Genomic DNA, 15,629 nt, shown 5'->3' on the forward strand with positions numbered 1-15,629 from the left:
GAGCTGGATCCTGCAGTGTTTTATAGAATTATTCATAGTATTTTAAAGAATTGCATAGCTCTGTGCAGAGCCCACACTGTGAATTCCTGCAATTTGTGCCATGCTCTGTAGCTGACAACCATACAGCTGCAGTTACTTCTCCTTTTACCGTGTATATAAATCTAACCAAATAAGAACATTATTCAGAGCTGCAAGCACCACACGCAGTAAGGTGTAAAAATTGGGGAATTAAATGTGATGTTTGGATGCAGTATAACATTGTATATGTTCATACTGATAACCTAGTCAGTAACAGGTAGATTGTGGATTTAACCCCGCATTCCTCTGGCATTGAAAATATGCACTGACTTCCATAAACATTTTTAATGTCAAAAACGTAGTGGCTTAAAACCCTTAAAAGGAGCTACCTCCATTTCTCTTATTTAGCATTAAGGGATTTAGCCCTGGACTGTATTCATTCTTGCATAAAACCTACAATGGACAAGTTCATTGACACTGAGCACTGATGGAAGCTTGGCACACATTTCCAACAGTAAGCTCCTAAACTTCCTATTTTCAATTCAAATATTTAGGTAGAATTATAACAATTAGATATAGGAAAAAAAAAAAAACAACAACAAAAAAGATTCAATGATAGCATTAAGCTGTTCCTTCTAATTTAAGATGACTCTTTTATATTTACAAAATCCACATTTATATGCAAGTGTGAGTATTTAAGGCAGCTCACTTTCATTTCCTTCAAATCCAAGACTTGTAAGTACAACAGAAGTAGTGGTCTTAAAAGTCTGATCTGGTCCTTTCCTACAATGAGTAGTCATGGTAGATTTTCTGATTGCTGATGGTCACAGACACTTCAGGTCAGAGGAGAAGAAAAGCTCCTCTGTGTAGCTGTGTTATATGAGAAAGTTATCCAGAAGTGTCTGTTCCAGCATGTATAATTTAAACAGTCCATATTTGAAAGTCTGCCCTTACAAAGCATTACACAGTAAGAGCTCTTCTACTTACCTGAGGAGCAACCAGAGTTCAAGTTTCTGAGATTGTTTTGCCAAGGCTAGTATCACCCAGCACAGGAGTATCTCAGGGGGTACACTTTTCTCTTCTTTCTTCTGTCTTTGATTAAGCCTCTTCAGCTCACAGTGCCTGGCCCTATTAACGATAACCACATGGCTACTTATATTCAGCCCTGACAGGAGGTCAGCAAAGAGCTGGTTGCTCTCCTTAACTTTTGTCAGGTCATTTTGCTAATGATGCTGTGAAGCATGCTATCTTCCTAGAAAGACTTTCTTAGTTTATCAGGCAGCAGACTCACCTGGATCACAGAGTTCCATGTCAGAAGGGGAGGAGAGGTCACAGCTTCACACTAAATATTGCAGGGCTTTGTCAGTGGTAGCCCATCTTCAACTGGGGGGAAAAAAAAAACAAGCCAGCAATTGCAGCAGGGCTCCAAAAGACTCCAAAGTCCCTTAAAGTCCTAACCAAGTTGATTGTCTAATTTTTTTTACTAGTTTGCAGAGGTCTTTGGATTTCAGCAGAAGATGAAGTTTATGCAGAATTCAGGAAAATGAATGAATTTGCAGAAGACTGATTTTAAAACATAAAGTTTTTGTGAACTCCAAGCATATTCATGCATCCTCATAGTGAAGGAGGTCTTGGAAAACATTCAGTTGCTAACATGTTTTCATTCACCTTTAGTTAAGCTTCACTAAGCATAGTAATTACATGTAGGCAAATTCAGGATGAAAAGCAGATGGAAATTCCTATTGGAGCTTTGCTTGTTACATCAGACGGACATATAGCTCCCCTTGGTGCCACCTCTCATGACGACAAATTACTTGAATTCTTGCCCTGTGAGACAGGGATAAAAAAAACACAGGCGTGCATGGAGATCTTGCACACAGTATGCGAGTTTAACTCCCTTGGTAACAAATGGATAATTTGTGAAAGCAACAGTACATTAGTGTTACATGGCTCTTAATAATGAATTGTACATTACTGTATGTAGGTGCATTAACATGGCAATTAATCACCCTCTCCTGACTCCTTTATAACATCCATCACAGATATTTTATCCAGGGAACAGTATTCCCTCTAGGTGATGTTCTTTTGTTTTACACACTGTATATTTTCAGAAAAAAAATTCAGGGCATGATTATGTACTAGAAAAAGAAGCACATAAATCCTAGGTTGTCTGAGAAACTTGTTTGTAAAACAAAAAGGTAATTCTGCCCTTTCTCAGGTAGTGTCTAATTAAAGGAACTGTGGTAACAACTACAAGAAGGTAACTGCTTCTGTGTATCAGCAGAAGGATGGACAGAATTCTGAATTATTTAAGGAGAGAAACTGCTTGGGCTTCACCATTCTTCATTACAGTGTATCTCAGAATTCCTCCCTGTCTATGTAATTAATATGTAGGAAAAATTTTCATGTGATTTGAAAGTGATTTTTAGAGACTTGTAAATTGAGTACTTGGCACAGCAATAAGAAAGTGCAAGTTAAATTTAGCAAATCATAATTTTTCAATTATTCAAAACAATATGCAGTGCAATGAGAGAAGTAAAACATATACTCTATCAATGATTACATTATCCTTTCACTGTAAAGAAAGGTGGCTCAGTGGATAAAAGCAAGTATTAGAGTGATTCTATTCTTGACTTATCCAAAAGACTGCTATATCTAGTGCCAAGAAATTGGATTTAGGTTCATAGGAATCCCAGAAATTAGATAGAAGAGACTTAAAAAGACATGTAGTCCATCTCCATGGGACTTGTACTTTTTCCTGCCAACAAGAACTTCAAGAAGAAATATGAATTTATTTAAGCCAGTAGGTCAAGACAGTCCCTTACCATGTATTAAATTGCAGAAGTAATGTAAATGGGCATATAACATTTCAGTATACTATCAATAGAATCATAGAATCACCAAGGTTGGAAAAGACCCACAGGATCACCCAGTCCAACCATGAACTAAGGAAGCTTTGGATTTTCTCCAACTACCATTTAGTTCAAGAATCTAAACAGTGAGGGCTGATGCGTAAGATAAAGCAATATGGATAATTTAGTGGGTAGCTTTTTCAGTCCATCTAAGTGACTTCTCACAGTCAGCATTCAGACAAGACTAATCTACTAAGAACTCCAAAATTCAAGACTGAGGCAAAAGGAACAGCGCTGACACTTGTGTGACTTAAAGCCCCTTGGGACAGAAATCAACTTTCTGCATCTGACACAGCCATTTGTATGCCAGTGACAGGGAAGAAACAATTTAAGGCCAGCTTTAGACTCTTAAGTTTATAAGGAGTGCATAGAAAAGCATAGTTTCACTGACTGTGAGAGCTATGCTCTTCAGGGGCTAAAGCTGTTTAGTGCAGAACATGCCAATTAATGGAGTAAGGAAAATTACCTGAAGAAATGTACCTAATTAAACAATGTATATTCTTAATGATAATCAAAGATATCAAGTGAATAGAATATTACATTCATATTATTTAATAGACATATAATATTAAATATGGATAATGTATAGATTAAACTATTTTTTTATATTATACATGTACATATTATGTATATATTCTTTCTTCAGACCAATTTTTATCACAGATTCCCATCTCCTGTACATCTTTTCTAAAGATATAAATTACCACTTATTTTTACAAGTTTGCAAGAACTGGAACATTAAATTCCATGCAAAAGACCAGACATCTGTCTTCCCTTTTCATTTAGACAGTCAAAACTTGACTTTTCAGTTTGAACTACTGTTTCAGTCTGTTGGTAAATTGAAGAAGATGGAAATGCACTACCATGTAAAGTAAAGGGCTCAAACTATTATTACATCTTACTAACACAGCAAAACCTGTGAAAAAAATATAAATTCACTGATTCCATTGTTCCTGCCCTTTTGCCCCCAAATGGGAACATCATTTATTTTAGAGATGTCATATTTTACTTCTTTCATGTCTTTGTTGTGTAGCTCTATTGATATTTTGCCACCTTCTCCATATGATGTTAACTGCTTCTTAAAATAACATATAACAACCTAGAGCAGAAAGTGAAAAATGACATCCAACTGAAATTACAGGGGGATTTTCAATAGGGAGGCTATAATTACCGAAGATACAAGTTGGCTTGTATACTGGAGCTTATGAAAACACCTTTTGAAAAAAAATTCCCTGTGACTACTATGCCAGCTTAAATCCGTGTTCAACTTTAAGCACATCATTATTTCCAGTTTAAACTGACTGTATTTTTTCCTTTGTGCTTTTGTGAGCAATGTGCTTGTTAGGCTACACGAACAGCTTCCAAGGTATCTTAGTAATTTTTATGCTTAAGTGATGTCTTGGAGCAAGATCACAACTATAGCAACAATACCTGTAGAGTCTGTATGGAAAGTTTATCACCACTTTACAGAGTGGGGTCTCTTCCAGACAGAGCAAAATTTGTTACTGTGCAGTCTAGCAAAAATCCTGAGTCCCTTCCACCAGAGAAAAGTAGTAAAATTGGGGTAGATGATACGTGTGTCTTTTCTTGGTGTATGTGGATTCTCAGAGTACCAGTCCCATTGAGTGGACGAGCACACTCAAGAAGGAAGAATGTGTCCAAATAGTCTCCTTAAATATTTAAGCGTAAAAGTTATTCTGTGATCACTAGGCAATATGGTTAAAATTACAGTGAAGCTGTTCGTTACTGCCCTGCCCTTTTTCTTCCCTGACTCATTTGGGGTTATGGACTCCTCTTGGCAGAGTACACTAAAATAAAAGGGTATATATCTCAGTAATCAGTCGTGGGAGCACTTTCCTTCTGAGGTTCTGAATTTGAAATATCTGCTGTGCAAGCAGATGTTTATAGAGAGCTGCTAGGAGGAGTTAATGTACACATTCACATCGAAAAGATTATGTAGTTGCATGTAAAAAATGAATTTGGAGAGCTCTAGAGAGCTTAAGTACATTACTTCTTGTAAAAATGAAACTCACTGAACTGGGGACCTGAGGCCAGCACATACATTTGTATTTTTAACTGCAAACCAGCTCTGTTTGTGATGTCTTGAGGAACATTCGTGGGTTTGCTCTAAAACTGGGGTCAAATGCTTCCATAAGGTCTTTATTAAAGTAATTTATAGATTTAGTTAAGACAAAAACTAAAATTAGGCACTCAGAGAGTGGAAGTCTAATGAATTATTCTACTCCAGTCTAACCCATTTCTTCAGATCCTCAGCATCCCAGAGCTCGAAAGTTAAAGACACACAAGGATGGCACACAGCTCACGCCAGCCAGTATCTCTCTCAGCAAGAGCACCCAGACACACACTGTTGATACTTGTGACGTGTGAGCTATAAAGATCAATGCCGTATTTTGGTCCAGGGGAAGTATAGTTACCCACATGCTTATCACAGGAAATTTAGAAGCACAATAAAAGCCTCGGTGCAGTGTTTCAGAATGTTTCTTGAACATAAGCTTATGTTTTTGTCATTTACTTGAAGAGAAATGTGAAGAAAGATGATAGAAGTTAATGGAATTTCATTACTGTAAAATACCAGAAGTGAATCATCCTCCTTGTTTTAACATCTGTTAACAGTCTTCCCCTCTTTCTCGCAACTGGAACGTGACATCCTGCTTGAGTTTTAATGCTGTTTGGCACCCATGCATATACTGCCAGGGATATTCAGAACTATTTATATTAACAGCAAATATTTTTACTCTGAGGAAGGGAACATATCCTTATTGATATTCAGTAAGTAGTGTATTGTTGCAACCGAGATATAATTTACTCACTTGTCTGACAGGATTACAGTACTCCATGCATTTTGTAGTTTCATCTGTGAAAAATCGAACTTTGATTCTTTTGTTGTCATTTCCCATAATTCTTTATAAACAATCCGTGGCAAGAAGAGAACAAAATAGCTCAGACAGAAACTGCTCCCGGGGATAGTATTTGAAAGGGCATTATTTAGAGTTAATGAATTATACTAAGATGTTTGTCATATTTTTTACATGAGTTGTGAGTCAGACTTGGTATACAAGTGTTTCTTCCATTTTTGTACTTTGTAAAGGCCATGACTTGCTTTGTTCCCTGGGAGCTCTGCAGTGAAAGCATTTGTCTTCAGAAGCACAAAGCTTTTTAGGTTGCATGACAAGTATTTCCAGTCTTCTCCTCAGCCTTTTGGTTTGCTTGGAGCCCAGCAACGCACCCGCCTGCTGCAATCCCCACTCGTGGCTCCCCGAGCTCAGCCCTGCAGCCACCAAAACACGACAGCAACTCATCACATTACACCAAAACCCAGAGGAGTTCAGACTACGTAAGGATGGTTGAGCTGAGCCATTACTTACATTATTAGCAATTGGAACTCAGATGCAGTAAAAATGTCCCAAAAATGTAGAATGGGGGGGGATGCTTTTTCAACTGTGAATTCTTCCTGCTCTCTCCTTCAGCTATCAATTTTGAAACTGCCTTGTATGAAGAAAGCACAAGCTCCAAAAGCAGATTTGGCTTCAAAAGATGATTACAGTCTTTTCTATCCATAACTTGGTTTATCTCCTGGACCCATCAAGGACAGTCTGATGTTTCTTCTACCTCTTGCTTTTGTGCTATCACACGCATCATACATTAGTTTTCAGTTACTGCTTTTTCCATGCTACCCAAGCCAACAAAGACATTACTCTTCATAAACGACTATGTAAATCTTAACTGCCTCTGCTGTGTTTGAAAATCTAAACTGTAACTGGATGTATGATATACATAAACAAGGAATGTTTTTTTCTCACAGACACATTGAAAAATACTTTTTGAAAATACAGAGAAATTGAATGCAGTCGAAAAAAAGTCTTTTTGTTCTTTTTTTTTTCTTTTTCTTCCTTCCTTCCTTTCTTTTTTTGAAGTAGAACTCAGCTCTGTAAATTTGCAGTGCCAAATGAGAATTTCTGAAAAGTCAGAGCCTGCAAATAGGGGATTATAAAGGAAGCCTTTTTCTCCTTCTTACCTACACATATTGCTGTACTCATGAATCCATTTCTACTCTTGCAATAATTGTAAAATAATCATAATTATTTCTGCATCAGTCGAAAAAATTCTGTGATTTCATCTGATGCTAATAACATTTCAATCATTACACTAAGTTGATAATATTTGGCTGGCTGTGGAAAAAAATTGAAACATCTTTTTTCTCTCCACCCTATATAATTAAAAATATTCATAACCCGATTTTTGGGCAAGCATTCATCAGAGTACGTATTGTTAACAGGTGTTGTGTATTTCATTTCCCTCGCACACAGTGTTGGAATGTAACACTGTAATACTGCTCCTAGGAACAAGCGGCATAATTAAAATTCTTTGCGAGTTTGATTTCCTGGGTATTTTCTTCCTCTAAAATAACTACATTGTAAACAAGAGCCAATTTCTTAGATTTGATCTATGGGTTGTACAGCTTATACTTCAGGTTCAAAATGGTGATTTAGATAATAATGCATAACAGCTGAATAGTTATTTATAATAGCACAGCACCTGCAGCAGACTGTCAGCTGGAAAAGCAAATCTAAATGCTTTCAAATTCTCTTGTGTATTACAATAGAAGTAGTAGCGGCCACTACAGATACAATAGTTAGGGTGTAATGTAACTTTTGTTTCTGATGGCTTGCCATTTTCTCAATTTTATTCCTTTAAGGCTGAAAATGTTCGTATTTAATGCCAGTCCATACGCACTGTAAAAAGCTCAGCACAATTTAGCTTTTTACTAATTGTGGGTGTGTGTCAATGAAATTAAATATTAAATAGACAATCAAACTCTTTTCTCATAATCTCAAGATTTCCTACATTTCCCAGACTTTTGTACATGCATAATAAGTAATGCAACTTTGCATTCTTTTTCATCTTGATTAATGCTGCTGATCTCTCTGGAGAAACTGGATGTGAAATTTTACAACTGTGAAGATGTTTTTTCTCACCTCCGTATGGAATGGGCTTTTCCTATGAGTAGCTCCCATTTAAAACTCTGAAACGTTGCATATGTAATTTCCTTTCTTATTTGATTAGGTCATAGATTCCAAAGAGCAGTGGTCACTTGTATGATGATGCAATAATTCTGCAGTGATCTGAAACACATATAAAGAAGAAATGTAACAGCTTGTTGTGTCGGATCCAGGACTGTATGCAAACTGTCACTGTGCTGAAGTAACCCCAGCCTGCTTAGACGTCCACAGTTCACCAAACAATGTTCAGATTTGCACCAGAAAAAACAACTAATATGTGAACATATAAAGGCCATCCCAACATACAAACACTCTAACCTCAATGGATTTTTCAAGGCATGACAGAATTTTCATTTCTCTTGTCTATTAAATACCAGTAAGAGTACCTCTTTACCTTCTGAGTGTTACAAGGCATAAGATTGGTAATACACTCTGAGATCTTCAGCTGCAAGGTGACAGGCACTGAAAGTACACTGGTACACTTCTATCTGAACAAGTAAAGTCATATTAGCTTCTAATAACACTAAAAACATAAACAGAAGTAGAATCATTCTCCGGATGAACAGAAAAGTAGTTTTTAAGGAGCTAATTGCTTAAGAGTAGGAACAGAAAAAGAGAAAATAAATGATTGGTCTTTGATGGAGATAACTGTAAGGGAGGCTAGCAATCCACTCGCTCTGGAGTGATGGGATGATGTCATTGCCTATTAACACAAGTACTTTCTTTTATAATATCCATCTATTCATGGTACGACCTAATGTAGCATACAGCTACAAAATCATCTTTGGAGCACTTCCCATGGAGCCGAGGGAGTTACTCCAAGAATTAGCTTGGCCAATGAAGTAGTTCATATGCAATAGAAATACTTTAAAAACTTGGTCGGAAAAAGAGTAATAGAGAGATTTGTTCTTGCCATAAATCTTGGCTTTGTGCTAACGTTATTTATCCACTTGAGATAGGGAGGACATTATATGAAGTATGTATATTGTGTAATATGGGATAGTGGCTCTGTAATGTAAACTGTCCATTAGTAATGCAAAGCAACTTATTTTCATCTACTAGATCATTACTGCAATTTTTTCTCCTGGGTTTTGACATGTTATAAATCTTGATGAAGTCAACATTTGTTCTCTTTATCCTTTAATTCTGTTTGATTCTCTCTACATAAAATGCAGATAATCACACTGTAAGGCCACTGAGAGCTGTGTGATTTCAGTAGCACGGTGCTTCTGCTCCTAGGAACTGGCTGATACCTCTGCAAACTCAGCTTGCCAATCCAGCTGGGGTGGACTCAAATACTCCCCAGGTATCCCTCGCTCCGCCATAAGACTCAAAGGTTTTAAACGGGTTGAACCACAGACTGTGTAAGCCATGAACTGTGTTGGTGGCTCAGTGGCCATATACACCTGCTAGCAGGGTGCCAGAGCATAAGGTGCAACAGCTGCTCCAGAATCCCCTTCCTCCCCTTCCCCAGCCGAAATTAGTGTCTCTCTAGAGTGGCGTGAGCCTCTCAAGTACTGGCAGTGATACAGGATAAAGCAGCTTTTGGCTGTTTGGAGGACAGCTGACTCAGGGTCTGACTCACATTTCACTCAACCTCCTTTCCTTCAAAACTGCATGAATACTTCTTGGCAGTGCTTTGTAAATGTAACAGTAAACTGTAGCTAGCCTCTTGCCAGCTAATGACACCAAACCAAATGTGACCATTTTCATCAACTCAAACAAGTTTCCACGTAGTAAATCTGTAGACATAGGTTCACCAGGATTTATTTCCCATGACAATAATACGTATTTCACAGACTCTCCATTTAGCCAGCAAAAAACAAAAGGTGGAATGCAAGCAGCAACAGCAGTCTAATGCACACTTTGCAATGACTTCAGTTTCAGTAGGAATAGTTGGGCTAATTAACCCTTTGCCTATAATGCCTATATAGTACAGAAGGATGTCTTTATCAGGTGCTTCTCATCGGTCAATCTGGCTCTGTTTAGTACAGCAGCATCTACATTGCTGCATCAAATTCCTTCCCTGGAAGAACAATTCCACATTTGCTTTGCATTCCAGTACCAGGATTATTTGCACATTATAGATTATTCCAACCCATTATAAAATAACAGCATTGAAAGAAATAAATGGGGTTGTAGAGCACCTGCCCTGCTCCATTTCCCTCTCAAGATCTGCATCACAGCCAGAAAGGCCCACTGACAGTATTTCCACACTGTCTTTCTCTACAGTTTTCTTTATCTAGCTATTGCTGTAGCGTCCACCACCAAACAGTATTCAAACCCAGATACGTGGGAGCACAAGCTGTACTGTCACTATAGCCAAGTTAGATGCATATAATCACAGGATCCACTAAAGACCATACCTGGTGTCTCATATTCATCCACAGATGTTATGGCATCACACAATCATTTAAGTTAGAAGGGACCCTTAAAGGTCGTCTAATCCAATTCTCCTGCAATGAACAGGACAGGGTGCTCAGAGCCTAGTCCAGACTGACCTTGAGTCACCAGGGATGGGGCATCCACCACCTCTCTGGGCAACCTGTGCCAGCACCTCACCACCCTTACTGTAAAAAACTTCCTAATAGCCAATCTCAGTCTCCCCTCCTTTAGTTTGAAACCATGCCTCATTGTCCTGTCACAGCAAATCCTGCTAAAGTGTCTGTTCTTCTAGCGCCCCTGTAGATACTGAAAGGCCACTATCAAAGCCTAACCTACTAGCACTTCGAGACAGATGAGCAACTATTATGCATCGTTTGAATATAGAAAAACAAAATCTGTCCAGCTTATGCACAGTGTTTTTTGTTTTTTGTTTTTCCTTTTTTTTTTTTTTTTTTTTTTTTAAGGCAGAATGATCTAAAAAATGAAAATAAGGACTTCCATTTCCAGCTTTTAATTTTGCCTCACACATTTTCATGGTTTTGGTCAAGTCATTAATAACTGAAGTTTTAAAAAGTGATTTCAACATAAAATAAGCATCCGAGATTTTCAAAAACAACAAGGCACTAATATGACTTAAACCTCAAACAGGTTTTAAAAATTCCTTCAAATTCTTGGTTTTATTCTGTAGTAATTAGATGTTTTCTAGATATCTAAGTTCACAAGGATCTACCAAACAATCACTTCATTAATATTTATAAGCCACAGGTAAAGCTATGAACCTTTTACCTACAGGAAGAAATACTATTTTAGTAATGCATTTGTATATGTGTCTGTGTGTATCATGGGAGGTATTTACTGGATTTACTAATCTCTAATCTGCTGGAAGCCTGCAAAAATGAATATTTAGCTGGCATTCGTTTATCCAGGAAATGCAGATTAGTGAAATCTTACATAGGAAATATAGAAAAATAATATGGTTTCATCTTCTCTTTAGGACTGGGATTTGGGGATCTGAATCTTCCTGTTTTGAAGAGCATTTGCAGGGAATTTCAATCCAGGAATTACAAACTTGTTTTTCTTTCTTTGTCTTCCATGCCCATAATCCATCTCTTAGGCTTCAAGTTTGTTTTTAAAATGGTACTTTTGTCTTTGAACAGGTTGCAAGTAATAGCTGAAGGCCAGTAAGATAAAATCATTAAACAAACTTTCTTTGTGTGTTGTTTTTTCTTTTTCTTTTTTTTTTACCCAAGATGAATTCCTGAACTTTATTCCATACATGAATACCGTACTGCCAGATAACTAAATGTAGTCCCTGATAACTCAGCCATGTTTCCCTCATTGTAATTAGCAAGGGTTATAAAATCTTGTGCACATCCTCCACCAACATCTGTGTGTTACAGCACATTTCAAAATTAACATCAGGGTTCAGCCCAGTTCTGTTCAGACAGCTTTCTGGACAGGCACAGCAGAACTGCCATGTGTGCATAAGTATCAGTACCTTAAGCAACATCATTCTTCTCCTGCAGAAAGGATGCTGCCTTGCTCCTTAGTGTAAACACTTTTTTTTCCCTAGTTATCTGTACCGATCCTTTTTGGCAAGAACAAGAGAGAACCACAGCAAAACAGCCAGCAGCCATAACCAGTTGCCACATTAGCTAACATGTATGTAATTTTTGTCTTCGGGCTACAGAAGGTGATATACCTGCTCCTTTGCATCTTCCCCCTCACTTTGGTAGGCAGGAAATGCCTTTCTTCTGCTACATCTATTAGGAAAGGTTTGATGAATGATGAGCCTGTACCATCTTGTATTTACATCAAAGGAGCAGAATCACATTGACTTGTTAGCCCATACCATTTGGTGGTAGTCACTGTACCACTGAGCTCTGTTTTCTTTAACTATTTTGAACTTAACAAGCTGCCTGAAACCATGACACCAGATATTCCTAAAGCTGTATTCATTCAATATAGATTAAAGTAGTATGAGCCCATAGGTTACATACGACTGTTGGAGTCAGTTTGTTAATGCCAAAGAATTTCAAATTCTTTGGCAACAGGCAGAGAAACTCTTAAAAGATGTAGTAATTATAAGGCTGCGTAATTTTTTTATACTTCTTTGTATAGTATGTATTTTTAAGTGCCCTCTGGGAGCAAAAAGATGTTTGTAGAGATAAAGCTGTAGGGAGTAATACATTCATGCCAACACGTGTAGCCGAACCACCAATTTTGTTTTATTAATTTAGTTGCTGCATTTGTTCCTGATATCTACAGCTGTATTATCCCTTCATAGAGGTGGATGAGTGGGCGGAATGAGGTTGATTACAATTGATTTACTAACCAGAGAGTAATTTTTTCCACTGTTTGTTCTGCACATTACTAAACATGTGGCTTAATTACGGTTGTCTTGTGTTCTTTTCAGTCTGGTATTGCTCATTTGACTAAGACATTGATTTATGCAAAATATTAATTGAAATAGAAAACAGACTTACTGTGAGAGCTGACGTCCATGAAAACATTACTTACTCATATTTTGCACCAAGTGTATTGGACTTCTCAGAGGAATTGGCGTTTACAGCTTAAAGTGGAACAGCACAGGCACCCTCCTTCCAGAAACAGTGGTAGTGCACACAGTGCATGCATTGCATCCAGGAGAGCAGGTCAGACAAAATCTACTTTTTCCACCGGCTGCAAAATGAAATCCTATGAGTTCCTCAAAAACGTGCTGAGGTAGCAGTTCTGTTTCAGTGTGATTGCAATAATTGTATGCAACTGTCTCATTAAAAGTAATTCAACTTTATATAGCAATAAATAAGCTACTTTGCTGTTATAATGTGTTTCCATGCCATTAGGTAATACAATAAAGATTCATTGATTCTCTCAATAGGTTAGGTAATCAAAAATAAAATAAAAGTCAAGCAACTATATGTTGAGGGATTTTGTTTCTTTTTTAGAGTAATTTCTTCAACTAATCTCTTTGTAATGAATAATTCACTAAATATAAGTAGAAAATAATGTTCTGTCATAGAACTAATAACTCATTATATCCAGGGGGAATGTTTTTATCTCATTTCCTATTCAATATTTTAATGCAATCCATTGAATTTCACTGTCTTTTTTTAAGAAACCAAGCCTCATATACGTAAGTCACTCCAAAAATAATGCCTCCTATTTATTTCCATGGAAACTACAGCAGATATGTAGAGCACAATAACACTATTTGACAGACCAAATTCTCAGCTACAAAACACTGTTTTTCAACGTATTCCCCATTGTTATCTTTGCATTTTTGCCAGCGGTGAACAAGAGCCTGCATGCCGCGCTAGTAAAAGTCTGCATGGCCATCTGGAATGTGACTCGTCTTTCACACTGTTGTAGCCACTGCTGAAATGCACCACCCACCATCTCACTGTGCTCACATCTACTGTTGGTCTCCATAAATGTTCTGCAAGCACTGATGAGTGCCACTTTTTCCCCATGGAAATTCAACTCCACATTTTTGCTTCATCTGCACTTCCATGTCAGACGCCATTTGTCAGACTGTCCCTCTGCTGCCATTTTTCACATAAAAACAAAATATAATGGAATACTGGTGGGAAGGTTCAAACTCTACCGCCATATGACCACCATCCACCTCTGATGTATAATAAATAAATTAATAATTAAAATTATAATAAAATAAATACAATTGGAGGCATTACTTTCAGAGCACTCCTTGTACAATTAACTTTATAACCAGATAGTTGGAATACAAAATTAAATGATTCTGCAGAGGCACATACAAAATCCTTCCAAATATTTTTAGGAGAGAGTATGAGAAATTTGTAACCATCACTATTCATTAATAGGATTTGGGTAGCCACTGCAAAATGATCCAAATATTTCCTGGGTAACTGTCTCTGTAGTTTAATATTATAAGTTTAAAACGAAAACAAATGGAAAAACAAAGTAACAAGAAAAACCCCAAAACAACAGTAGCTAGTACACATCTTTACCCTACAGTACATAGATAGTTGTGAAAGCCAAGGCTGTATGATGAGGGGAAAGCAAGAAGTGAGACACAGTATGAAAACGGGCAGAAGTATCAGAAAAAGAGATGAAACTACAAGGGTTTGGATTTGGAAAGCACTAACAAGTCCCTATCAAAAGTAAGAAGCATAAAGAAAATCAAAAAGTAAACTTAAAGTCTGGAAGTACCACCCTGCAGGGGAGTTACTGTCTCCTGGATTCCCCTCTGCCTGGCCTAGGCTTCACTGAGAAATAGTTTTAAGCACAGAGAAAAACAGTCAAAAAAAACCAAGAGATTTCCCTATAAGGATCAGAACTCTAGCTATTGTTCTGATGCCATGAAGTGGTGTTAATATGAATGCATGTTACAACTTCTCCTTAATTTAGCCTCCAAAGATTTCCAGAGATTCGGAAAGAGAAGAAGAGGGAGGAAACAGAAGTGAGGACAATTGCTAAGGATTGAATGACTTTTTAACTTTGGTAACAAGGATAGGACGATATCATAAGGTTTTGCTGATATCATCAGCAAAAAAAGGGAACAGAGAACTTCTAGGAAGGGCAGGGGGGTCATGGAAGATATGGTTGTCCTCCCCTCCAAAGTTAGCTACATCCGAAATAACCATGGTAAACAGCAGGTACTATTGAACATGTGGTTATTTTAAATGACAGCCACTACGCACAGTCTGGTTTGCTTCTGCGAAGGGAGTAGAAGGCACCAGGTCTCCAAAGAAGGCACTTCTTCCTCCCCAGGGAAGCCAAAGAGGTAAACCCAAGCAATTCTCAATCAGGGCAACTCCTAATGAAGTTGATGGACAACTAGCAGCACTGACAAGCAGGATCTGATTTTGTAAACCTTTGAGAACTGTTTTCAAAAACTCTTCAGGTGTTAAAGACTTGCCCTTGTCAATGTCTTGATGTCTTACATCCTCCGAATAGGCTGCTCTGTAGCAGCCCGTTGGGCATGGGCTTTGCATGGTACACCCCTAAATCCTTCTTCCTCTTGGAATGAAATTGCAGTTGAGGTGAGATGTGACTCAGAGATACAACATGCATAATGACAATTTTACAGAATGCAATTACAGGAGGAAAAAAACCCAAACCCATCACAGTCACCCTCACATATTAGCCTGGAGGAAGATAAGCCAACAGAGAAAGAAGAAATAAAGAACACCAACATAAATTGTTATTTCAGGATCACAATGTAATCTGTACAAAATATTTGAACTGTTTTTTTTTTCTATCTATTCCTGAACCTATAGTGATTAAAATGCAGCCATAATACACTGTGTTG

The 15,629-nt window shown here is 37.6% G+C and overlaps 1 protein-coding gene across 1 annotated transcript in view; it reads right to left on the minus strand.

The window, feature by feature from the left end:
- CABCOCO1 (ciliary associated calcium binding coiled-coil 1) overlaps positions 1 to 15,629 on the minus strand; it is a 220,722-nt gene that overhangs the window by 52,095 nt on the left and 152,998 nt on the right. Inside the window, exons 6-9 of the mRNA XM_046943256.1 lie at positions 12,857 to 13,018; positions 7,928 to 8,074; positions 1,310 to 1,401; positions 1,006 to 1,146 (exon numbers count right to left, since the gene is read on the minus strand). The gene's annotated coding sequence lies outside the window, so the exon portion shown is untranslated. The remainder of the gene's footprint in view (positions 1 to 1,005; positions 1,147 to 1,309; positions 1,402 to 7,927; positions 8,075 to 12,856; positions 13,019 to 15,629) is intronic.

Source organism: Gallus gallus, chromosome 6 (assembly GCF_016699485.2).
Source record: "Gallus gallus isolate bGalGal1 chromosome 6, bGalGal1.mat.broiler.GRCg7b, whole genome shotgun sequence".
Taxonomy (NCBI): domain Eukaryota; kingdom Metazoa; phylum Chordata; class Aves; order Galliformes; family Phasianidae; genus Gallus; species Gallus gallus.